The 25,553-nt window shown below is 52.2% G+C and overlaps 1 protein-coding gene across 6 annotated transcripts in view; it reads right to left on the bottom strand.

The window, feature by feature from the left end:
- Zmiz1 (zinc finger MIZ-type containing 1) overlaps positions 1–25,553 on the bottom strand; it is a 207,182-nt gene that overhangs the window by 169,358 nt on the left and 12,271 nt on the right. The window contains exon 1 of one of the 6 annotated variants that reach the window (XM_029468726.2): positions 19,095–19,113. The exons of the other annotated variants lie outside the window; for them this stretch is intronic. The gene's annotated coding sequence lies outside the window, so the exon portion shown is untranslated. Of the gene's footprint in view, positions 1–19,094; positions 19,114–25,553 lie in introns of those variants that run through there. 6 annotated transcript variants of the gene reach the window in all.

The raw sequence follows: 25,553 nt of genomic DNA, 5'->3' as shown, positions 1-25,553 counted from the left end.
TTATAGGGTTGAGATGGGTGGTGATCTGTTCCCCATCTTCTCAGGCTCCTTTTCAGGGCCTGTGCCCAATTGCCCTGTGGACCAAAGGTAGCAGATAAAGGTGACCTCAGGCCTCAAATTAGAGGAGCTGGGTGGTACCAAATGCCAGTTCCCTTGTAGCCAGCAAAGACCCAGAAACAACAGCCTCATTCCTCAGGGTACCACCCTACAAAGGCCTGGACGCCACATAGCTGGTCTAGAGCACAGGCAGAACCTCACAAATAGACATCCTATCCTTGTGCAATGCCATACAGCATGCACTCATCTGGCCACCTATACAGGGCCACTGAACAGAGTGATGGGTGTCACTGCCTTTTGCGTTCACTATACGTGACCCTTATCCTTCCTCCACTGCATGGAGAAAGACTGCCACAGTAGTGTGAAAGGTGGACTCCAAGTTCCACAAACATTTGGATGGAGCTAAAAAGGAAGTGACTGTCTGAGGTCCAGTCAAAGTAGTTGTTTGGGAAGCTGGGCCCAGGCCTCCATCAGTCTCTAATGCCCCCACACTCCTGGGCGCCCAAGCTTAGAGCTTTGACAAGTGCTGTGAGTACCATCTCGTCCATCACCCCGCCTTCTTCACAGAGCCCTTTGTCCATCTGGTTTGTTCATCAAAATGGCCCTGTGAAGTTGGGCATGCTGGTTCAGGACTGTAACTCTGGCACCCAGGAGACTGTGGCGGGAGGATTTCAAGTCTGAGATCAGTCTGAGCAAATTATCAATATTTTGCATCAAGAAAGAGTGCTTGCCCTGGGTTCCATCTCTAGCACGAGAAAGAGAACACAGTGAAGAGCTCTCCAAGGCAGCTGGTGAAGGTCCTTTTCACCATGTGACAGATGGGGACCCAAAGCCCAACTGGGAAGAAGCCTGACTTACCCAGTGATCTAGACAGCTCCATCTGAACCTAACTCGAAAATGGCTGCCCTTAAAGCCATTAGCAAACAAGAAAACACAGGATGGAGAGTCATGTGCTCCTGACAGGACCTGGGTTAGTGCCCTCATTTGCCTGCTTTGGAAGTGGGTTCTGTGACATGGCGTTTTTCCTACGGCCTGGTTCACAGTTGATAGACATGGTAGGGGAAAAATGGGAGACTGGGGTGCTCTGGGAGAGGAGGAGGAGCAGTTGGGAAAAAGGTGGGTAAAGGGCTCCAAAGACAAATGAAGCTATCTCCCTACCACCAGCAGGGTTCCTTATCCATGAACCTAGCGTCAGGCCAGATGCCTGGAATAAACTGAATATTTGTGTGTGTACACACACATGTCTACATACACATCCTCCTTTTATACCCCATGTTTGCATATATAGGGACTTGATAAGGTAGAGAGTACAAGGTAAGTCAGTGTCTGTATGCACTTGTGTGTGTATATAGACATTCCCCATCATATCCCTGCCGGTCATACGTGTTAAACACAGGTTGCACACATACAGACTGACTAGCAGACATCCATCCCACAGGACCCCTGCTGCCCCGAGTGCTGGCAGGCACACCTGTATGGCACACTGTTTATTTCCACTCAAATCAAGAGCAAGGATATCTGGTGCACACAGCACATGCTCCCAGACACGGGTCAGGACACATGTGTACACACTCATGCACGGCAGTCCCGGAGGTGGCCAGGACAGGGAGACGAGCAAAGAGAGCAGGTGGCAGGCAGCCATGTCCAGGACTGTGCGAGGAACCCTCACTGCTGCTGGGCTGAGTCGTTGGCACAGCTCACAGCAACCCCATAAATCACGAAGCCACTTGCCGCAGCTGTTTAAATCTCCACTGCTGGACTTGGCACTCAGGACAAAGGGCCAGCAGCTATGGGCAGAGAAGAGGGAGGATGCTGGCATTTGGCACCACCCACTCAGGACTGCCTCCCTACCTGAACCCAAGGTAGAGCCCATTGCCCTGGCAGCTGCTATGCCCTCCTTGCTCTAACCTTTCCCCCCTCCATGTTCAGCCAAGCCTTGGAATGCATTCACAGCTTGGGCACTGGCCTCGGGTGCTAGTGCTGACAGCTTCTACCAGTGACTAGTGTCCTATGGGCAGGGGAGGGTGGGGGAGGGGAGACAGACAGTCAGTTCCTCTACAGGAACACCGTGGGTTGTCACCAGACCCGGCATTTATGCGAGGACCCACAGTCAGTTCCACTCAGGGGGAGTCCCCTCCCTTGGCCCACATCACTTCCCGTCTGTAAAGAGGGGATGGGCTCAGGGCCTCCGGGGCCGCTCAAGCTGAGGATCTGCTGCTGGGGAAAAGATCTCATGGATGCTGATTAATTATGACTATTAATAATCCAGCCATCTGTAGCTCGTGGTAGAGCACATATGATTAAAACCGGGCCCGGTGCCCCGGCGGCAGAATGAATAGGTCTCTGAATGGGCCGCTGGTGCCTCCACCAGCCTTCGAGTGGATGCGTAGTGATGGAACACTGGGGAGGAGCTGTTTGTGCTGCTCAGACAGACAAGGAGAGCAGAGACAGCCAGGAAGGCAGACAGGCAGGCAGACAGACAGACGGTGGGGACCTGTTCATCAGACAGTGAATACCAGACAGTCCCCAAGGCCAAGCTTCAGGGAAGGACTCCGTGTCTGCCCCCAGGGAGAAGCTTGATAGACATCAGCTCTTCTCAGCTTTGCCCTGCTGCTTAGAGCCCCAAGTTTCATCCCAAGACTCCTCAGATGCTGTGGGGTGCTAGCTTGGGTCAGTACTGTGATAGATGCTAGCTGCAGCATCATTTCACACCTGTCTGGTGTCCTTCTCTCTGGCCCCCAGCCCAGCCCTGCTCCCAGTTGCTTCCCTGAACAGTATGACTCTTTCTCCACACCTCCTGCCCTACTGTGGGACAATGGGTACAGCCACCATCCCTCTGTCCTGTGGGCTCAGGCCCTCTGGCCTTGCTGCGAACATGAATGCACTCTCGGTGCTCAAGCCCAGTAGCCAGACCATAAGCTGAGCCTGCTGAGTGCCCTGCTACTCTGCACCATAGGAAAATGAATGGCACTGGAGCTTCCAAGCCCCAGCCCGCACATATGCACATCATGATCTGGGAACTCCCACAACAGCCCGTGTGCTGATGATAACCTATCTGATGGATCAAGGAGCTGAGGGAAAGTGGGCAGAGCGCACACTAGGCCGTTTGGTCGCAGAAGTCTCACTTTTCAGGCCACTGAGACTTGAAGGGAATGAGTCAGTTAAGGTTAAACACCATTTGTGGGAACTGAACCGCCATCTTTTGAGCCATCAGTGTGAATGGATGCTGAAGGGTCCAGAGATGGGTACCACGGGGTCAGGCCAGGTTTCTGCATTCACCTTTTGTGTAATCACAAACAAGTCCTTTGCCTACCCCGGGCCCTATCTCTTCAGCTCTTAAGTGAAATGAATGGAGCCTATTCTCCCGTCGCAGGCAATGGTGGAGGCATGAAGTGCAGGCATGGAGGCAATGGTGGAGTTAAAGGCTCTGGAAACGACAAAAGAGCAGCTGGGGTCTCCAAACCACAGTACTAACGCTGGTGAGGCCATTAAAGAACACTATTCGGGGACCTGAGACCAGTGATGCCTTGGAAAATCTGGGACACTTAACCCCCTAGAAGCACATGGAGGTGAGGTGCTTCAAGCACATGAAGATTGGATGACCTTTGCCCCAGTGCTCCCCACAGTCACACCTCTGTAGCTCTTCTTGTGATGATCCTTTTAGACACTGGCTGACACACTTCCTGGTCACCTACACTGTATCTAATCCTGGGCTGATCCCAAGGGATACCCCAGGAGCAGCTGCTGAGTCCTAATAGGAGCTTATAGGTGCTATCACCTGCTAGCTAATCTCAGTGTTCAGCTGGGGGGGGGCAATAGGATCCAGCTACAAAATCCTGGATAACTAATGATGGCAACGTGTCCCCAAGCTCCTTTCCCATCCCACACCTATGGGAGGCATCACTAACTCATCCCTGTCCTCTTACAGAATTCCAGTGTGGCCTTAGAATTATCATTCTACATGGTCCTCTGGGCTATCATTCCTAGACAGGGCATAACACAAAGTGTTTGACATCCCTGTTTGTGGAACAACAGTCATCCTTCACTGGGCTAAACCACTGCCAATGTAGATGAGGCCTAATCTTGGGTCTGGTCTGAGAGATACTAGCTGGCAGGTGCAAACTTGGGACCCAGTTTGAGATCTTCATGGGAAACACTGTGGGTGTGGGGAGATGGGTATGCTGTAGGACCCTTCCAGACTCTTAGCTCAAACTCTGTAGAAACACAGCAGCTTTCCTTTGTCTGGGCCCTCCGCCTGGGATTTCTCCATGTGTTGTTGGGGGCAGTGACAGGCCACCGGAATCTGTCCTTCCAATAGCTCTCTCTAGTCACAGCTCCAAGACAGAACTCCGTGAGCCCTCAGAGAAAAAGCAGCCCAAACAGCATCCCAACTGCAATCCTGCCTTTGTTATTGCTCCCCTCTCCTAATGGACCTTCTCAGAATGTTCTACTTGAAGTCAACTTGCAACTTAAGTACATTCCTAAAAAAATTTCAGCACTACCGTAAACGAAATCAGTATCAGCCACCATGAATACAAGTTAAAGAAGAGAGCAGACTCAAGAACATGGTGCTGTGATCCATGGTCCACCACAGGCTGGAGCCCATGGCAATCTGCTCTGTCAGAAGACGGCAACAGCAAGTAAGTTCTTGGCCTTTGGAAGCTGTCCTTGATGCAGGGCTAAGAAGAAGAGTGGTCTGAGGACAGACAGGATCCCTTGGTCCTGAGTCACCCAGCACAGCCATCTCTATCGTTGTAGGAGTGTGAGACCATCAAGGTTGGCAGGATCCGAGGGGTGATCACACTGTTGACAGAAAAGGAGGCTCAGAGACATGGTCTCACTGACTCAAAGTCACAGAGCAGCAAGAGGCTAAGCCGGGTAATCCAAGCCTTCCGAGTCAGCCAAGGCCCCCTGTCTGCCGGGCTGCTGAGTTGGTGCTGCGCAGTCACCCTGACCCGTGGCTGTGCTAACAGCTTTTACACCTGAGGTTAACAACTATGATTTAAGAGGTTGTTTGTCTTAATTTTCAGGAGTCAGCTTCCAAGCAGCTACTAATGCATCAGCCTGGGAAGTTTGTCTTTTAGAAAATATTTATAGCATTTCATGACAGTTTAGTGACAATTGGTTACAACAGCTGCTCTTTTCCTCACTTTCTATCACAGCACCAACCCAGAGCAGCAAACACACAGAGACACACACAGAGACACACACACACACACACACCGAGAGAGAACACACACACGGAGACACACGCACACAGACAGACAGACACACACACAGACACAGACACACACACAGAGACACACAAACACAGTCACACAGACACACACACACACAGACACAAACATACACACAGAGACACACAGAGACACACAGAGACACACACACAGAGAGACACACACAGACACATACACAAAGACACACACACATACAGAGTCTTTCACACACACAGACACACACACATACACACACACACACACACAACACACTTTGTATAAGACACAGAGAGACACAGATACATAGACAGTCCTCAAAGCTACCACTAGGATCACTGGGACTCAGAGCCTCTTCATTAGTTTTGGAATCCCTGGGATTATGGCTCTTAGAGAAACCTCAACAGTAAAGGATCCAAAGCCCTCAACCCCAAAATGTAGATTCTAGTTTCAGGATAGGATTGGAGAAATACAGCTGGAGCTGAGCTAACCTGGTATTCAGTGACAGCTTGCAGAAGTTTATAGACCACCATAATGCCCATGGCCACAGCAAGACATCACCATCAACCAGGCAAAGCCTGTACAGGGAGTTTTGCAAGAAATGGCTATCAGAGCCCTCTCTGCTTTATCCCATACTAACAGGCTTCCTTGGGCTCTGCCAGACCCAGCCTACTGGCCCTGACTTACTCACAAAATGACCTTTCCAGTACTAAATCCCTGAGAATCTTCCACTGCATTCTGGAGTCTCAGGTAGAAACTCAATGGCTTAGGAAGCCATGTCCAAGATGCTGGCCAGCACACAACACAGGGAAACCAAGTCTGCCATGAAAAGCCCCACACGCCAGTGGGCACAGCAGAGGCAGCTGCTATGTCACAATCAGAAGTTCTCAGCTGAGAACAGGGAGCAGCAGTGACACCCAGGGCCCAGGGCCAGGAGAAAGGGAACATTGTTCCATGCCTGCGGCACGCACCTTCTGCGCATGCCAGCTTTACTCTCCCAGGTGGGGTTCCTAACCCTCTGTACCAAGGCTGCAGACTCCACCCACTGCACACAGCTCCACCCAGCACAGGCAAGCTACAGGTCAAGCTTTGGAGAGCCACGGTTCCAGATGAACAGAAACGAAGCCCAGGTCAGTCCCACCCACACTGCCCCAGGAGGTTGGCAGAGTGCCCCAGGGTTTGATCTGTAAAGCCTCTCTCTGCTTGGATGTCAACAGACATGGCCAACTAGCGATCTGCCATGACACCACCCTTTCACTCTCTGCTTTCCCTTATCCAGTTTCCCCTCTTTCTCCACCATTTCTATTGGATCAGCTGATGTCCACCCCTCAGGTGCCCAGGCCCAAGACCCATTGGTAGGACCTGGAAACCAAGCAACTGTCCTTGGTTCTGAGGCTGCCCCCAGACAAGTTACTTAGCACCTGATAGACCCTCATATCACGTGCTCACAAGCCCACCGTTCCTTCCACCAGTATAACTTGTCCTGTTTGTCACCTCCCCCCTGTGTACGTCTGGTCTCTGCTCACCCACCTCATCTTATAAACTCTCCAATGCTGCTCACTCCACAAGTACCTTCAATGCCAAATGAACCCCTGCCCCAGGGCCTTTGCACTTGTCTTTCCTTCTCAAATTCCATGCCCACACTGTGAGTAGCTCCATTGTTTCCCAAGAGGTTCTTCCCTGTGGTAGCCTTATCTACACACACACAGTCCCTTCTGCAACAACAGTCAATGTCATTCCTATACTGCACACTGCAAAAGCTGATTGTTTCTGTATGTATTTATTCTGCCCTCCATGGTCCCACCCCATCTCTGCCCAAGAACAACAGCCCACGAAGCTAGGCTCCCTAGTCAGGCTGGTCTCTGTGGTCATGTCTAGTGGCTGGCACAAAATGGGAGAGCTCAGGATTTGCTGAAGGAAAAGGTGAAGAAACATTTGAGAGGTTTCCTACTCTCTAGATGACGATGCTGAGGACTGGGAACAGCCTCCCCTTTCTGAGAGTCTATGAGGCAGAGGCAGAACCCAGGCTTCCAGGCCCAGTCAGACCAGAGGGGTACTCAGCACCGCAGAAAAAACACAGAACATAGATGGCTCCCACATCTCCCTTGAGACTTGACTGCCACTTTGCCTACCACATCCTGTCCTTGAAGCCAAGCTGGCCTCCACATGGGCCTGACTGCATTGTGGCCATCCTTCCAAGGACCCCTGCCTGAGCCAGCCCAGTTTCCTTCTCATCATGCCCAGTAACTCCCAGCCCTGCCTTGAGATGGCGGGGAGAGTCAGGGGGCAGGAGAGGCCTGTTGTCCTAGGGTGAGGCAGGATGAGGGGGCCAAGCCAAATTCAGGTCACATTGCTACACTCACAGCCCTGTGAGGGCTAAAAATAGTCATGTTTATGCTTGCAGAGCTGAGAGTCTGCTTCTCAGTCAGCGGGCTCAGGGACTTTACTGCCATCCCAGGAGACCCGGTCCAAGCCAGGCTTTGGCCAGGCCTTCCTGGGTCGGTCGCTGCCTCTGTTTTTTTGGTAGGGTGAAGACAAGCTGAGAAGGCACAGGGCCCTGCATGTGTGTTTAGAGGGAAGTGTGTTTGAGGGATAGAGGAGTTGGCCAGATCTTAGTCCAACCAGTTTATCCCGAAGCCTCCAGGATCGCGGTGGCGTGGGGTTCTATTTGCTGTGTGGCTGGGGCAGGTTACTAGCTTGCCCTGGCCCTTGGTTATCCATTGTGCCAACTGCCAGTGGGGGATAGACACTTGTTCTTCACAGAGCATGCTCAGTAAGGAGGGCCAGCTACCCATAGCACCATGGGCATGTTGGCAGCAGGGAGCTAGGTGAGAAATAAGGCCACCCGGGCCCCACAGCAGTCCTCATGCCAGATGATGGCACACCTGCCAGGACAGCTGTCACCTGACCCTGTGCCTCCCTCTCTCTTTGACCTGGTTTACCCTGGACTTTAACATCCCAGAGGCAGGTGGTAGACCCTAGCTAGAGAGAACCCTGTATGCACAGTTGCTGCCCTCTCTGACCTGCAGTTCCATCAATCTGACTACACCACGCAAAAACACACAGACGGGTTACTGTCACACAGGCACTGACCTTCCCGGAGTAGACACAGAAGCTGGGATCTTCTGCCCAGGAGGCCTGGCTGAGTCCCTACTTGCAGAGGTGTACTCCCCCCATGTCGATTCCTTCCCTAGTGCCTGTGCCTTAGCTTGCCTTTCCTGGTGCATGTCCTTCCATGTCCCTCCCCCCTTCCTTTCTGGCCCAGGAATCACCCCTACTTCCCACTTTCCCATCAGAGTGAGCTCAGCTCCCTGATGGTCCTGGCTTCCCCTCTCCATTAGACAGACAGTAGCTCCCTTGGGCTGAGACCTTTCCCTCCTCAACCCAACCGCCCAGGACGGCATGTGTGAGTCTGTGTTGAATCACCCCCAGGGGAAGAGCCTGCTTCTCCTTTCTCTTTGCCCTAGCCAAGTATATACCCTGCCCTCATAGCCCCCTCTCAGGATCCCTCTAGAGTCTTCTACACACAGTGGGCTCTGGCTCTGCCCCTCCCTGCGGTGGCTCCTGTCCTGGAGGTGGACTGCTCCTCAGACCTGTAGCTCTCTACCAGCTTCCAAGGCACCTGTCCATCTATGCTGAGAGTGGCTAAGCATCTGGCTAAGAAGCCCCGGAATCTGTGTGCTGGGCTGCAGCTGCTATACCTCTCATACCACAGCAGGGTTCTGGGGACTGTAAGAATAGCCCTCTGATAGCCACTGCATGGATTGCTTTGTGACTAGGATCTGGGAGGCATCACTCCTTACCTGAGTTCTCAGAGGCACGGCGGCTGTTTAAGGCCTCCGTGATGTATATTTAGGCCCTAGGTAGTTCTGCGGATGTAAAGCTGATGTCCTCTCTAGACCCTTTCTGCTGAAAACAGGGCATCCTTCAGGGCATAGCTCAAAGGCCTTCTCCTCTAGGAAGCCCTCCCTGACTGCTCTATCCTAACAGGCTGACTGCAGCCTGCTCCCTTAGCAGGGCTCATGAGATGCCCATGTTGTGGGAATCTCCTGGTCTGTCTTGTTCCCGTGAGTCGCTGAGCTTTTAGGCTGGGCCACTCCTCCAAGGCCTGGCACATGTCACAGCAGCAGTTGGGGCCAGCTGTGGTAGGATCAACCCAGTGGGCTATTCCAGTGAATCCATATCTTTCCCCCTTGGGAGTAAGAGGAAGTCATGTGACCCCCTACAATACACCTTCCAGAATGCCCCTCTCCCCCAGCCACTGGTCCCCAGCCTCAGCTCAGTGAGCTCCTCCCTAGACCTTGTCAGGTCTCAGCAGGTCAGTGCTGCTATGGCTGTGGCAGAGGCATCCCTTAGCTCAGGTCTCCCTGCAGCCGAGGAGTCTTTACACGCTGGTTTCTAGAAACTGAGCCTTTTAGGACCTGCTCCTAACTCTGCACGTGCTATGATAGGAAGAGCTGAGCCCTGCACTGCTGTTTGGTTTCTGTTTGGCTCACCTGTCTGGAACCCTATGCTTTCTCCATCCAAACCCCAGGAGCCCCAGCAAGTTCCTGGTGGATTCTGATGAAGTCACACTCTGGATCCTTGATCTCAAAATTTCTCCAGCCTCCTTGAGAGCCTTGAACCCCCCCTATGGTTTCCTCTCACAATTAATCACCTTGCTGGTGACGCTGACCCTGAGAGTCAGACCTCCGAAGAGAATTGAGATCTCATTCCCCTCCCCGCTCTGTCTCTGTCTGTCTGTCTTTGTCTCTCTCTCTCTCTCTCTCTCTCTGTCTCTCTGTCTCTGTCTCTGTCTCTGTCTCTCTCTTTCTCTGTGTGTGTGTGTGTGTCTGTGTGTGTGGTGTCCCTCATAAACACTCCAGCCCCAGCAGGTTCCTCAAGCCTCCAGGTTTTGAGGGCCACTAAAGCTCAAATCCCAGCGTGTCTGACCCGATGGATGAACTTGCATATCCTACATATATTCATTTGTGTTCAGTCACAGATACCTTCAAGGTATGCGCTGTTTCCATTCCTATCTCCATTAAACAAAGGAAGGAACCTGAACACAGTTGCTAGGTTGGGATCTGGGACCCAGAAACCTGGCTCCAGAATGCACACAGGAACCTTCACATTATGCTGCCTCTGAAAGTCAATTACCCCTTACCCACACATCGAGGCTTAGCCTGGTCTTCACTCCCCCATAAACTTCTGGGTTTATCTGCAGTCCCAAACCTGGGTCCACACAGATTTTCCTATCTAACTGGCTCTACTTCTAGTTCACCCATTCAGCCCCTCTTAACTCTGATCCATACACCCCTAAGCTCAAACTTTCACCTCTGGCTTTCTTCTGGGAATCTGAGTCTCTCTAGGCCAGTGGTTCGCAACCTATGTGTGTTGACCCATCTGGGGACTGAATGACTCTCTCACAGGGGTCAGCTGAGACCACCAGAAAACACAGATATTTACATTATGATTCACAGCAGTAGCAAAATTGCAAATATGATGTAGCAGCAAGAATAATTTTATGGTTGGGGTCACAGTATTAAAGGGTTGTAGCATTAGGTAGGTTGAGAACTGCTGTAGACAAACTCACTCAAAACTGACATGGTGGCTGAGTGACCCATGAGCCCAGTCCAGACGCTGCTGGTGCTACTGTCTGTGTTGGTCTGAAGGGCTCTGAATAATAGGCCCCAAGGGAGAGCCTCTGAAGGATGTGGGGGACCCCGTAACAACCCCTCTTCCTCACACTACTGCGGGGGCACAGTCAGCATCCATACAGCCCATGGAGAGTGGCCATAGAGACCACATATGTAGCGTGCACAAAAGCCCAAAGTGACAGAAATTGATAAAAACTTCACGGTGCCACTGACACCCCATATATCAGAGGCCCCAAATCTCATTCACTGCTTGCCTCCAATTTCTATCAGAGCTTGCCAGCTGCACATTTATTGAGAAGTTTGTGAGCTGACAGGCACTGTATTACCAACATTAATGATGCATCCGTCTCTAGAATTACTGGGGAAACAGTCCAGTTGATTTCATTATCATCCCCTGTTCTCCACATTTCATTCGACATAGCTCCCTACACAGGGCTGAACAAGGACCAAAGTCAATAAACAAAGGTGCAGGGCCGGGAGAACCCAAACTTACACACTTACACACACACACACACACACACACACACACACACACACAGAGAGAGAGAGAGAGAGAGAGAGAGAGAGAGAGAGAGAGCACTAGTCTTCCCTCCTCCCTCCATGACAGCTGAAGGTCCTCAGGCACAGCAGGTGGGATTCAGGAGGACAATGGATCAAGAGCCAAGGTCAAGCTCCCCATTCATGACTCAAAAAGGGAAGTGGCCTTCAGGAGGCATAAATAGACAGTGATGTCATCTCTATGTGCCCCTTGACTAGGGCAGGAAGTTAGCCCCGTGTACAACCTATAGTCATCTGTGGGCCACAACCCAGAACTGGATCCAAGCCTGTAACAGGCTCACCACTCTGCCGGCTCTCTCCAGGGACAGATGAGACTGAGATGTGCAAGGTGTTTGTCTCTGTCCTCTGCCCATATCCCCGGCCATGCAGGTCTGCGTTTAGTTACCAGCCTTTGCCCACACTGCTAATCCCCACCGTCACCATCATATAGCTTGATCAAGCCCCTGCAACCCACCTCCCAGAGTTTCCCATCCAGTGCTTGTTTCTTTCTTGGCAGTTAACTAGGATTAAAGGTATAGTTGAGAGGTGCCTTTACCTATTCTTTCTCTCTGGCTCCCCACAGACAGGAATCTTAACTCTAGGGTCACCATCTTGTCCTTAGTGCCCAGCAGAGACTTGGCCTCAGCAGACCCCCAAGCCCCTGTCCATCCCTGGATACAGTGATTTAGGATAAAGAAATTCTGGAAAAACATCAGTGGTTTCAGAGCTGAACCCCAGAGGTCAGAAGCTGGGTCGTGCATTCTCATATCTAGCTTGCTATGGAGACCTGTCCCTTCTCGCTTCCTCTTGACCATTCTCTACATCCAGATTCCCCTAGAAACTTTCTGGACAGCAGGGCCAGTAGGCAGCTCTTGAGATCAGGAGATAGGATTAAATTCTGTTCCTGTCACTTAACTGAAATGTATAACAGCAGTAAGTGCTGCCAATCACCTGAGCCATAAGACAGGAGTGAGAGGCCTATGGTCATGGCTATCTCTGGGGACTTTTGGGTTCCCCAACTGGAAAGATGGGTTCCTAGTTCACCATGAGCAGTGCATACTTCCAGTAGCTCTGCAACTTCTCTATCTGTAGATGTTTCAAGCTGACCATGATGGGTGAGAAGTGGGGACCCAGGAAGAGACCCCAGAATGGCTTGGGCCTGTGAGAATTGGCCTCTGGGAACATATGACTCATAGTAGAAACCATGGCATCCCTGGATGAAAAGATGCCTGGGGTGTCCTCTTCATGGCTGTGGTTGCTTTAGCCAGAGAAATGCAGGCCCAGAGATGGCAAGGCTCAGTGCTCAGGTGAAGCTGCACTCAGCAAAGGGCCAGAAAGACAAAAACATCTGCAGTTACCCTGTAGACCCGCTGGACAGCAGGAAACAGCAGGCAGGCAAGGCAAGGCAAGGCAAGGCTAGACAGGCGCTCAGGGTTGTCTCTGCATAAGAGCTCCCATCAGGAAGCAAGCTCAGAGGCCCAGCCCTGCACCTCTCGGGACAGCCTCCAAACCATGGGGATTATGATTATTATTGTTATTTAGTGCTATCTGGAATTAAATCAGGGGAACATTTGACTTAATAGATAGTGTTCTGACTTGAAAATAGAGTTTTCCCCTGAAATAAATATTACTGACATAATTTATTTACGAGCATTCACCATGGGACCGGCTCAGCACTGAGTACTAAGCATGCATTATTATATTTCATCCCCCTAACAACTCCATTGTCCCCAGGAAACGAGTACGCCAGGCTGCCCAAGATCCTACAAGTGAGAAGGGCAATGTGAACCTAGAGTAACGCAGGGCAATGTGCCCTGTGCCCTGAGGGCCTCAGAACTCTCAGGGGCATTTAACCTCGTCACTCTCTGTATGAGCAAGTGCATGCATGTGAACCGGTGCGAGCACACATGCATGCAGGTCCCCAGGCCTCTCACCAGCATTCAGCATGTGCATTCTCTCTCCCTCCCTCCCTCCCTCCCTCCCTCCATGTACATATGGGCAGATATGAATATGTGTATGTGCAGGTGTATGTCTGTGAGCACACTTGTGGTGGCCACAAGTCAAACTTGGGTGTCACTCCTCAGCAGCTGTCAGGCACCTTGACTTTTGAAGATTATTATTGTTAGTGTTAGTGTTATCATTATGCCACAGCACATAGGTGGAGGTCAGAGGGCAACTTTTGGGAGTGAGGTCTGCCTGCCCCCCTCTCTCCCTCCCTCCCTCTCCCCCCCCTTTCCCCCTCCCCTTTACATGGGTTCCAGGACTGAAACCCAGGTTACTAGGCTTGAGCAGCCAACTCCTTTACCCACTGAGTTACCAGCCCAGCCCACCACCTTGGCGGGTGTGTGTGTGTGTGTGTGTATGTGTGTAACCTGGGGCTCAACAATTAAGCTAAACTGGTTGGTCACTGAAATCCAGGGGTCCTTCCATCTGCTGCTCCAGTGCTGAGATTACAAGCACCAAGCCACCATACCTGGCTTTTCACCTGAGTGCAGGTCCTCCTGTTGGTGCAATAAGCTCTTTACCGACTGAATGTTTTCCTGGCACGCACACTTTTAAAGAGGACACTGAAGCCCAGAGAGGTGTTGGACTCGTATCAAATCACCCACCCAGTTGGCAGGGCCAGGCCACCTGATGCAGCTACTGTGGGATTCCATTTTCAAAAGAGCCTGGGAAGCAGGCTGTCAACATAGCTCCGCAGCCAAAGATAGGAGGCACCAAACCCAGAAGAGCCTGAGGGTGCTGGTGGAGAGGTGGGGTCTGCGTGCTCCCTCTGCAGAACGGTAACCACTTGGGCAACTGGGGACTTCCAACTCCTAGGACCAAGCCCAGGAGCTCCTTCAAGGCTGCAAGAAGGGCAGACGCTGCCTAGTTTCAGCCCTCACAGTCCAGGTTAGTACCAGCACAGGCAGGCTGTATACCTCGTGCTCCTTGCACACCTAGGGCACCAGGCTCCAGCCTCAGTAAACAGGCCCAGTCACAGCTGGACTCACCCAGCAGGCTTGTTCTGGGGAAGCTGGTCGGTCGAAGGAAGGGCGCCTTGGCATTTCAGCCAAGCTCTTACTCAAGCAGGCCTTTCTGTCCAAAGGGCAGCTTTGACGTGCAGAACAGGCTGTGGTGTCAATATGAGTCCAGCATTGTCGGGCTGGGGACAGACAATGCCCTCGGCAGACTGTTTATTTATAAATCTACCCGGTGCTCACCTCTGCCTCTCTCTCTGAATTAAAACTGAATGGGCTTTCTTCCTGTAACTCAAAAAGGCTTGCTCAGGCTGATAAAAGTCATCCAGAAAGTGCTCTCTATCTTGCAAATACAGAAAGTCCTCACACCCACGTCTAGAAAGAGGAAACAGTCTTCCCAGTGCTGGGGCTGGCCCAGGAAGCAGGACCAGGGCAGGGGCCACCAAGGGGGCAGCAGAAGAGAGGCTTCTTAGACACAGAACTGCATTCAAGTCCTGCCACAGACAGACACAGTCTCACTTTGCAGCTGGAATCGCTCCGTGACATCACACGACATCACACGTGACGACAAATGACGATGCGACCGCTCCTTCTTTACAGTTCCCTGGACAATTAAATGAGACAATCACAGAAATTGTGTGGTATGGGGAGAGAACCTGGCGACTGTACTGTTCATTATGGTGGCTAAGACTGAAAAATAGCTGTCACTGACTAGGGTCCCAGCCTGCCACCCATTTGCATCTCGCTGGGGGTGGGAGGCTGGAGGATAATCCCACCCACTCTTTGGGCCTTAGTCTCTTCCACAGTTCATGAATACTAAGGAACCAGTATCCTATCAGCTGGCAATTTCAGCTCCGTAACTGTCAGTTTTATAATCTAATGTTTTCTGGGGTGCTCTTTCCTAGACTCTCTCTTCCCCCATCAAGAAAAACAAAATTCTAAAAACAAACAAACACAAAACAACCCAACTCAACTCCCATCTTACAGGAAAGATACTTGGAAAACCCCTGCACTTAGAGTCTAGACCCAAGAGCACAGCACGTAGGGGCACATGTCTAATGTCAGGTTTGCTGGGATTGGGTAAGAGTGTACTATTGGCTGGACTCATAAGGCTTCTAAGAACTGCATAGGCAACACAAGCAAACATGACCAAGTCACCAGAGACCAAGAGAAGCACAGACCCTCTTGTCTGAAGGTCCAGGGCTCTGGATCGAGACTTGCAAAGCTACCAGGGCAGTGTGTGCGCACAGGGTGACCAGAGCCCTGTCAACAGCAGGACAGCCCTGAACCTCTGAAGCAGGGTCTCCTGACAGTAGCATGCTCACCTGGCGCCATGTCTGTCAGCATGGACAGAACATGGATGAAACGCGAGGGAAGCTGGCAGCCCTGAAATGGCCATGCGGATATGGGCCAGTCAGCTTTACAGTCAGATAAAAATGTATCACTGTCAACTCACAGAGCAGCTCTCCTTCTCTGGACTCCCCACTGCACCCCATAGGACAACAGATCAGGCCTGCAAAACCCTCCTCTACTTATGAAGAAGGGGCCATCTCCTAGCTCCACCCCTGACAGCCCTCCCACCCAGTACAGGGCTGTCAGTTGGCTCTGAAGACACTCCTGGGACCCATTGTGTAATTAACAGGGCTCCAGTCTCTTCCTTCAGCCTTGGCGGCTCCCAGCTACAACATTAATCTCCTAAAACACAGCTCAGACCCTGTTCTCCCTGTTGGATCCTGTGCTCCTACCTGCCCAGGCAATACCTTACCCCCTCTGATACCTGCTTTCCCGTGGGTATCAGTTGACCATTCCTGAAGACTTTTCAGTTACTCCCTTGAAGTCCACAGGCACTGGGTGAACTGCCTGAATCCCCACATGCACCCCTCCCACTGCACAAGTGCTTTTCTTCTCCCATAGTGCCTTGCTCTAGCCAAAGCCGCTCCACTTTTAAAGCATCCCTTAAATGTCCCCTCCTCCAGGTGGCCCTCCCTGGCCACTCTGGTCCATGCTCTTCTTACTCCTCTGAGCCTCTTCATTGTCACCTCTAGATCTCTGAGTATTTATCATCTCTGTTCTGCCCAGCAGCTAAGTCTTACAATCCTATGTAGACTCTGAAACCCAAGGTCAAAGTCTCAATAATCATTTGTCCACCCTCCATTCAAGGCGTGTCACTGTACCCCACGGCCATGTACTAAGGGAGACAGGACACAGTGTAGAAGTTGCTGGTCATAAGAAGAATACAGGAATGAGGGTGATTCAATACTTTCCTCAAGGGAGCCCGCTGTACTAAGCACAGGGCCCTATTGAGTGGGTCTTCCAGAGGAGTAACACTATGTCAGGGTTCAAGACAAAGAAGCTGGGCTCGTGGTGTCCCACCCTCTAAGGTGGGGAATGTTTTGGCAGACTGGCAGAGACATCATCAGGCACAGATGGCTTGGGATGCCTCGAGCTCCAGCAAAGCCATTAATCCCATGGACGAGGCAAAGCAGAGGACTGGCTGGCTGGCCAGAGGGGACAGCAGGGTCCTTGACGTAGGCAGCACCCACAAGCCTCACCCACTCCTGCCATGGCTGCAGCCTCTGGGGCTGGCACTCCTGTGCCGTCTGTTTTTCTGCGGGCCTCCGCAGATGGACTGGCTGTGTGATGCACTCTGCTGGCTGGCGGCCTAGCAGCCTGGCCCCTCTGCGGAGCTCTCAGCAGCTTCGCCTGTGCTTCCATTGTGCTCACACTGAAGAGATACTCTGGAGCCGGGCACAGATTTCTGGAGGAATAAATAAATGGGACCCTGCATGCCAGAGCGGCATCTCTGACCACGGTCTCATCTCCAGCTGTACCCCAGTGTGCTCTCCAGATGAACTGTGAACACTTGCCCACCCCCATTCACCCACTCCTCCCCCAGGAGGGGACAGTAGCATCTCTGCTGGTCTAAAGTAGAATACCTGTAAGTCTGGAGCACTTATGTCACTCACTGGTTGCCAGGGACAACCTCCTCCATCTCAGCATCCCATGCTTTCTGGCTCTCCAGCCTACTGCCCCACTACTCCACAGGTGTTCAAGGAAGTGAGTGTGAGCCTCTAATCCCCACTGTGTTTTCCCATTCATGAGACCAGGTAGCTAACTGAGCAATGGCACCCTCTGGCCTGGGTTCCATATGCAATCTAATGAGCAGGCCTGAAGAAATCAGCAGCAGGGCTTGCCTGGAGCTTTAGAGGTTCCTCAGGCAGGCGGGAGGAAGATGAAGGCAGCACAGGGGCTGAGTGGGCCGTCCGTGGCTGCAGAAGCCTTAAAAGCTAGTAAAAGGTTTAATTCTGCATAATGACTTACAAAGTGACAAGCAAAATAGATTTACCGTGACAGCTTGAAAGGAAAACCACAGAAATAAAATTACACTCCAGCTCTTCCCGGATCTTTGCAACCTGTCCCCTCCCTCCAGAAACCCAGGAGCTTGGGAGGGCCCAGATGGTCAAGAGGACATGAAAGAGTGGTGGCCTTGTCAGTGAGGAGTGGGACAGAGACCAGGGCAGAAACTGGTCCTCAGTCCCAGATGCAGCTGGGGGTCAGAGTTGGGTGCCTGCCCTCCAGAGAGTGAGTTCCTAGCCTCCCAAGCCGAAGTCTATGATGAACTGACAAAGGAAATTTTGCTGGTGCACCTGAGCATGCTGGTACACACAGCACAAACCTCTCCGTGTCCACCAGGACCCAGGACTTCCAATTTCTACCTGCTTCCTACAGTATCTAACAGAGTGATTCCATGGAACGGCCCAGCTTTCAGGACTCCCAGGAGGCTCCCCTGCTAACCCTGCCACAAGCCAAGCATGCCACATTAGCTCTACACTGTAGAAGCCAGGAGAGAGCAAGACCCAGCAAGTCTATCGTGGGAAGGTAAGTGTGCTGGAGTGTCAGCCCTGCTCTCTGTCTCCACGGCTGTCTTAGAATCTGTTCACACAAAGGTCAGGGCGATAGAGCAGGACCACTCAGCTCCAGTGGATGAGAACAGAGGACCTGGGATAGTTCTGCCTCTGCTATGAGCCACAGAAGCTCTCCCAAGAGGCAGCAACCCTTCCCATCTCACGAGGGCAAACAGTCCAGGCAACACTCAGGGCTCTCCATTCGGGCAATGCTGGTCACTATGCCCAGAATGTTACTCAGGCACACCAACAGACGGATCAAAACACAGAGTCGAGCCAAAGAGATGATCAACAGGTACAGACACGCCGAATGGAAAGAAAGAACTGACTCCTGAAAGTTGTGTTCTGACCCCACCCCCACCCCATACACACACTGTTAGCCGAAGGCCTCATGTCAAGAGAAAGATCCAGAGACATGGTGCTGAGCACCACTCCAAGTCTAGGAGATGGATGGGATCACCCATTGCAGAGGCTGCTGTTCCAGGAACAAGCCCAGAAGACTGCCTGGAGTCCAGTGGGTGTCCCAGGGAACAAAGAACCACCTTGGGTAAGAGTGGGCTGGAATGTGTCTGCAGTAGGAATGCAGAGGTGGCTCCAGTCAGACCTGGCTTAACCCAGGAGTAGCTCAAAGCCCACCCACCCCTGAGGGCTCAGGAGCAGCTAGCAGAGAAAAGATGGCACCGTGAGGAGGGACTGTAGTCAGAGCCTGGCCCCCTAACATCCTCCTACAGCCTGATCTGGTTAAGAGTCCAGCAAGGCTTAGAGATTTCCTCGTGTCCCTACCTGTCATTTCTCATTGCCATCCAGCAACTCCAGCCTTGGTGAAATGAAATGCTGTCCTGTGTCTTTAACAGAAAGAGCCAGGGACGTGCCTGGGCAGGCCTGGACACCATGTTTACCCAGCAGAAGGTGGCCCTCCCTCTACCCTCCCCAGAGCTGGCAAGCCAGGGCCATTTGCCATAGACTTGCCTGGTGTGTAGGCTGCCTATGTGGCTCAGGCCCCAGTTCTGCCCAGGGTCTTGCCCAAGAGGCCCTTCAGACTGGCCAGGCTTCCAAAACTGAGAGAGTTCTCCAAGCCAGCAAAACCAGGGCAGTCAGCAAGGCAGAGGAGTAACTGAAGTACAGATGTCTCCAGACCCGACCACTTTGCACATTTGCCTTGCCCTGAAGATGCTCTGAGAGCCAGGCCAGGCTCTCTGCTCCAACTGGGAAGGTGAAGAAGGTCAAGAAGGCACAGAGGGGCCGGGACAGGCTTATGGGCCCAGCTGCAATCTGGGAATGAACCACACTGAGGTGGTTCACTCCTCCTGAATGCGAGGATGTGCATCCAAACCACAAACCCACCAGCACTGTGTCAAAGGTGGCGTCACTTATTATTCACTGTGTAGAGAGCGTTCTGGAATGCTTGCTAGCTGCCAGCCGCAGTGCAGGGTGTTGGCGAGTCGAGGCTGAGAGTGGCGGCCATCCTGACGACAAAGGATCCCACAGAAGTCGGCAAGCAGCGCCTGAGGAATCGGGCAAGGGAGGCCTATACACTTGACTCTGCTGTTGGGCTAGGGCGGGCTGTGGCTTGAGGCAGGCTTTGCAGGGTGCTTAGGAGTTCCCCAGGCATACAGAGCAGAGGAAACAGAATGCACAAAGTCTGTATAAGTGAAGTCATGGCAGGGGCCTGATAACAGGTGGCCTCAAGGCCAGGCCTTGCTGTGGTAAGGCCCAGAGGATTAGTGAGCAAAGGGGGCAGGTGTCCATGGCTCAGGTGTCTTCTATTTAGATCCATTCTGGTGGCCAAGGGGAGACAGGGCAAGAACGGAGTCTAGAGGGCTTTGGGCATTAGAAGGTCGAGTCTAGGTGTTATACCACAAGATAAGTGCCTAGGACAGAAAGCCAATCTCATGGTTGCAGGCCTAGGGTGGCATCAAGGTGACTCCAAGTTGCAGGCAGCTCAGCCAGGTGATAACAACCCTAGCCTGAGTCTTAAGGTGACCTTATGCACGTTTAGAATAAAGTCTTCCCTCCCCATAGACACTTTACCATTGTTCTCCAGGATGTTATTTAATAAATTTATCATTGGCAGGGAGCTACCACATAAGCAGCGTTTGTGCAGGGTGAAGCCTGCACTAGCACACTAGCAAATGCACTGCCAGCCAACTGCACATAGGTGTCAGCAGACAATGAAAAGGGTTGGAGGACTGGGGCTCCAGAAGTAAACAACAACAACAAACACCACCATCAAACCAGGTACAGAGTGAAGAACAATCAAGGCAGAGCTCACTAACCCTCCCTGCTGTTCTCTATGAGAAATCCAAATAAAACGAGACGTGTATTTATCACTAGAAGGGATCCCAAAGAGAAAAAATTAAAGTAGCTGTTCAAACAAGGCAAATCAAGGCAGTACTCAGGCAGGAAACAGAAAGCACCGGTTTGACAGCTGGATGCTAGCCAGAGGTAAAGAATCAGTGATAGTCTTGGGACTTGGAAAAAAAGATGACTTTTTTTTAAGATCCCAAAAAGGTGGGAACCATGTTGGGGACCCCACTCCCTGAGTATCTGGGTGTTCTGTGCAGCAGAACCATCCGGATGATGGTAGAGGCTTCCTTCTAAGCACTTGTGGCTACACCCAGCTTGACTCAGGGTTTCTCTGACCCAGGCACTGTCTAGGGACACATCTCAAAGCAGGAAGAGGGCAGAAAGCTAGTGGGCCCCCAAGGGGACCTCAGTGAACAGACAAGTAAGATCTCTCACTGTCAAACTGTAAAGAACTGGTTTCTGTGGCTGTGCACACAGCCCAGGGCTGGGAAGATAGCTCAGTGGGTTAAGAGCTTAGGGCCTGACTCTGATTCCCCAGAACCCACGTAAAAAGGGGTAAAAAGGGCTGTTTCACCCATCATTCCAGTGCTGGAGAGGCAGAGACAAGTCAGTGAGAGACTCCCACTCAAAGCCAAACCAAAACAACCTCAATGGGTCTGACTAGATGGCTCAGCTGGTAAAGGGTATTGCTGTACATAACTCATGGCCTGAGTTCAATCCCAGCACTTCACAATCCTGACTTCATAGAGATGTCCTCAGACCCTCTGACCACCATACATGCACCGTAGCATACGCATCCACATAAGCACACACCAGGCACACAAATGTCTACTCACGAATAGCAGATCCTTTAACAGAAAAAGATGAACGGTGCCTGAGGAATGATTTGAGGTGGTCTCCTAGCCTCAACAAGAAACACAGACCCGCTGTCACCCACACAGTGAGACTCTTCCAGAAGGGAGACCTGACATGAAACCTGTGTGGGGTTGGGGAGGGGGCATCTAGTGTGAGGATTCTGCCTACTTGGTAACAAAAAGGCTCAAACAGGCTTCCAACAGCATTCCAGACGCAGGCATGGACTCAGGGTCCCACAATGCAGGGAGAGCATAGGGCTTGTCCAGATCACGAGGCTGTGAGGTAGCAGGAGTGAGGGACTAATTAGTTAGGGCTGTTTCCAGAGGTAGGAAACACAGCTGGAACTGAAGGGAAGGAAGACCTATTTGCATGACTACTGGTTCCCTAAGACAGAAAACAAAAACAAAAACAAACAAACAAAAAACCAGCATTGCTCCTTCCTTCCTCCCTCCCTCCCTCTCTCCCTCCCTCCCTCCCTCCCTTCCTTCTCTCCTTTTCTCCCTTCCTTCCCACTTCATTCATGTTGGAGTAGAACTTTGAACCTCAGACTGCTAGATAAGCATTCTACTATTGAGCTACATACACCACAGCACTTAGACTTATATTCTCCCCCCCCACCCCCCCCACCCCCCGCCGCCCAAAAAAATTCCCAGATGTCTCCAGGCTCCAGGCTCTAGCCTGCAACTGCCTGCCCACTGAGTGTGACTGGGCTCCAGAGAACTCAGGCAGCCTGCCCCAGCCTACTCAGCCTCACTCCCTTCCTATTTTATAGATCAGTAAGTTGAGCTGGAGAACATGTGAAACCATTTCCTCCAGGCCCTACTAGTCCCAGACCTCGGGGAAACCTGGTCTACCTCTAAAGGCATAAAGGGCCCAAAGTGGGTGTGGGCAGCCAAAGTCTGATGCCGACTTAGCCTGGGGTCAGCTATGCACAGCAGTGGGGGCCTGGGCTGGGCTGGGCTGCTTGACTCTCAGTCTGGTTTCTTTGTCATGTGTGGACAAGGCTGAGCTCAGATGCACCTGCTTGAGCTGCAGGGCTGCGGGGGAGGCTGCAGCTTGAGCTTGGCTGACTTGAGACTCTGAGCGATCAGGCAGAGAGAGAGGAAACAGTGAGAACACGCTGCTCACCTACTGCTGTGGGCAGGGGACATCCTCTGAGGCTACTTGGGACAGGGCAGGGCAGGGTCCCCCCATAGCATGACACCAGAAGGCAAAACTGGCAGTGTCCAGCAAAGTTAAGGGCCACCCTGACCCACACTGGTTCAGGCCACTTTCAGGGCGAGGGAAAATGACCCAGGGCATGTGCTGGCTCAGACCAGAGTCAGCTGGCCTGGTTTGCTGACAACCCCTCCACCCACCTTGTGCTCTACTCTCTGCAACCCTGGCTGTGGGGACTTCCCTCTTTGTGTCCCTGCAGTCTCAAGGTGCAGGCAAGGGCAATCAGGCTACAGACACTTGGATCTAGACACTTGATGACATATCTTTTTAGGGAAATAGATGAGCAAAGTGGGGAGACAGGCCTGAAGAGGGCAAAGGGACCATCTCTGACATGAGAAGACAGATTAAGACTGCAAGCTAAGTATCCCCATGCCTACATGTTCCTGAAGGGTAAACTGAGGCTCAGAGACTGGAAAGTGCCTGCCACAGGCAACTTGGAGTTAGGAAGAACCCCAGGACAGTCATCCTGGGTCCATCTCATGGAACCAAGACAGAGCCGCCTTCTCTGACCCCAACCTCAAGTTCAGGAAGTTGCAACACTTCCTTGTTTCCATAGTAACTAGCTACTGCTCCAGGAATACACTGAAATGTTTTTGTTACCTCCTCTGTGCAGGCCCTGGGCCAACCTCTGAGGACACGGACGGATGAACAGACGGACGGACGGATGAACAGACGGACGGACGGACAGACGGACGGACGGACGGACGGACAGACGGACGGACAGACGGAGAAACGGAGTGTGAAGGGAGACCCAGTCCCAGCCCCAGTCTAGGATGATAGCAAGCAACTAAGAAAGAGAGCAGAGGGGAGGGAGGAGGGAGAGCCTTCAGTGGAGAACCTTCCCAGCATCTGATACTATCGGGACAAGCTCAAGGGTACAGCTTTTGACCTGGCTTCTCAGGGATGAGTAGAAGTTCCCCAGACCAAATGAAGAGGCTAGAGAAAATGTCAAGGCTCCGGCCTTGAGGTGCCTCTCACCTTCAAAAGCTGCGGTGTGCTGTGTGAGCCTGGTGGCTCAGCTGCTTGGGAGGCTGAGACAGGTGAAAGGAAAGTGAAAGGCCCCACCTGTACTGTAGAGTGTCAGTTCAAGGTCAGCTTGGGCAACTAAGAGAGACCTTGTCGCCAAATAAGAAATTAGTAGGGATTGGCTCAATACACATGACTCTGGATTTGACCCCCAACCTTGAATAACCCATATGTGTGGGACCTGCCTATGGTCCCAGCACTTGAAAGATGGCAGCTGGAGGATGGAGAATTCAAGGCATCCTCAGCTGTATAGTGAATGCCAGGCCTGAACCTCAGAAAGTCTCATCAAGTCAGGGAGGGGACCTCCGTGGTACAGTACTTGCCTAGCGTGGCTAAAGCTCCAGGTTTGATCCTATGAAGGAAAGAGGGGAGGGAGGGAGAGAAAATGGTAGAGGGGGGACTAGAACTCAGCACAGAAAGCAGAGAAGATGAAGGCTTGATCACTGACCAAAAAGGAAGATAGAGACCACAATGCAAAGTGTGGACCAGATGCCCATGACACTTCCCAATTTCAAGTGTTTAATGGGTGTGCTGACAGAGTAGGTACTGTAGCAGTGACAGTAGAGGTGACAACCCTAAAGGATTCTAGATAACCACTCTCTCCTAGGGGAACAGGACTGGGGACTGGACAAATCCACAGCCCGGTTCTCAGGCTAGTGAGAGACGCTCCCTAACTGTCCCAGGGAAGCAGCCTAAGTGAATGAAGGCTTTAAGAACCTTGAGAACTGCACACAGGTTGCTGCTTTGCTTGTCGTCCCCCATCCAGGATGCACTTGGTCCAGCAGGGAGAAGGCCAGCCTCAGAGAGTGGAGGATGGAGGCAGAGGGAGGCCAGAGCGCTAGGGTAGGCACACCCAGCACCTTGCTAGTTTTATTTCCCCTCTCTGAGCCTCAGTTCCCTATCTGGAAAGTGGGGAGAAGGAAGGTGTGATGGGCAGGTTCCTCTAATACCCCCTGATCCCACCCACTAAATCATCTCTGGATCTGTGGGTTCTGGGAGGGGTCATGTCATCTGACACTGCAGCAACAAATCCAAACCGTGGTTTAGGACAAAGCAACATTTGGTGGCTAAATAGGCCAGACACCTGGGCAAGGAGTCTCGGGGGGGGGTGGTGGCAGTGGTTTCTGGGACCCCCCCCCCACATGTACTGAAGTGTCTTACCAGAGGATTGCAGCCGTGGGCAGGCCACGATTAAGGGACCAACAGTACCCCAGACACCACAGTGAATAAACACCTTCATGCTTGCCCCAGGCCCAACAGCTCTGGAGAGCAGGGTCAGGGGCTTAGGACCCAGACCTCTATGAGACAAAGCAGAAATCTCAAGCAGGGGAGCCTTGTACCCGAGCCTTACTCACTCCAGTGGAGGGCTTGTATAGGGACAGCCACAGGCTGCATGGTTGGGATATCTGGGTTCCAGTTCCAGCTCAACTAGCGACCTGTCCCTCTGGTTTAGACCCACTGTGTAAATGAAGGGCTGATGTTATTACTGGTGCACGTGGTAGTAACACTCAGTGCTATTGCATAGCACCTGACAAGGGTAGGGCCTCCTGTCTGATGATCCTAACAGCCACAAGGGATGCCACAACAGGAAGCAATGCCAACAGCTCTGATTCCAAACCCAGGGCTTCTTACAGAGAGCCCTGAGCTTTGGAGCCTGAGATTGTTTGGGTGGGATGGGCCTGGACAGATGGCAGTGGGCAGTGAGGGACAAGCTAGACTCGGGCAAGTGCCAGTGGAAGGCGGGCTAGAGAGGACACACGTCTCACGTCCATGCTGCCCCCACCTCCCTGGACAGGGCTCCACCTTTAGTGGTGAATGAATGTGACAGGAAGAGCC

Source organism: Mus caroli, unplaced genomic scaffold (assembly GCF_978045245.1).
Source record: "Mus caroli unplaced genomic scaffold, Mus_caroli_1 scaffold_12, whole genome shotgun sequence".
NCBI lineage: Eukaryota > Metazoa > Chordata > Mammalia > Rodentia > Muridae > Mus > Mus caroli.
This window is presented reverse-complemented; position numbering and strand designations above follow the sequence as displayed.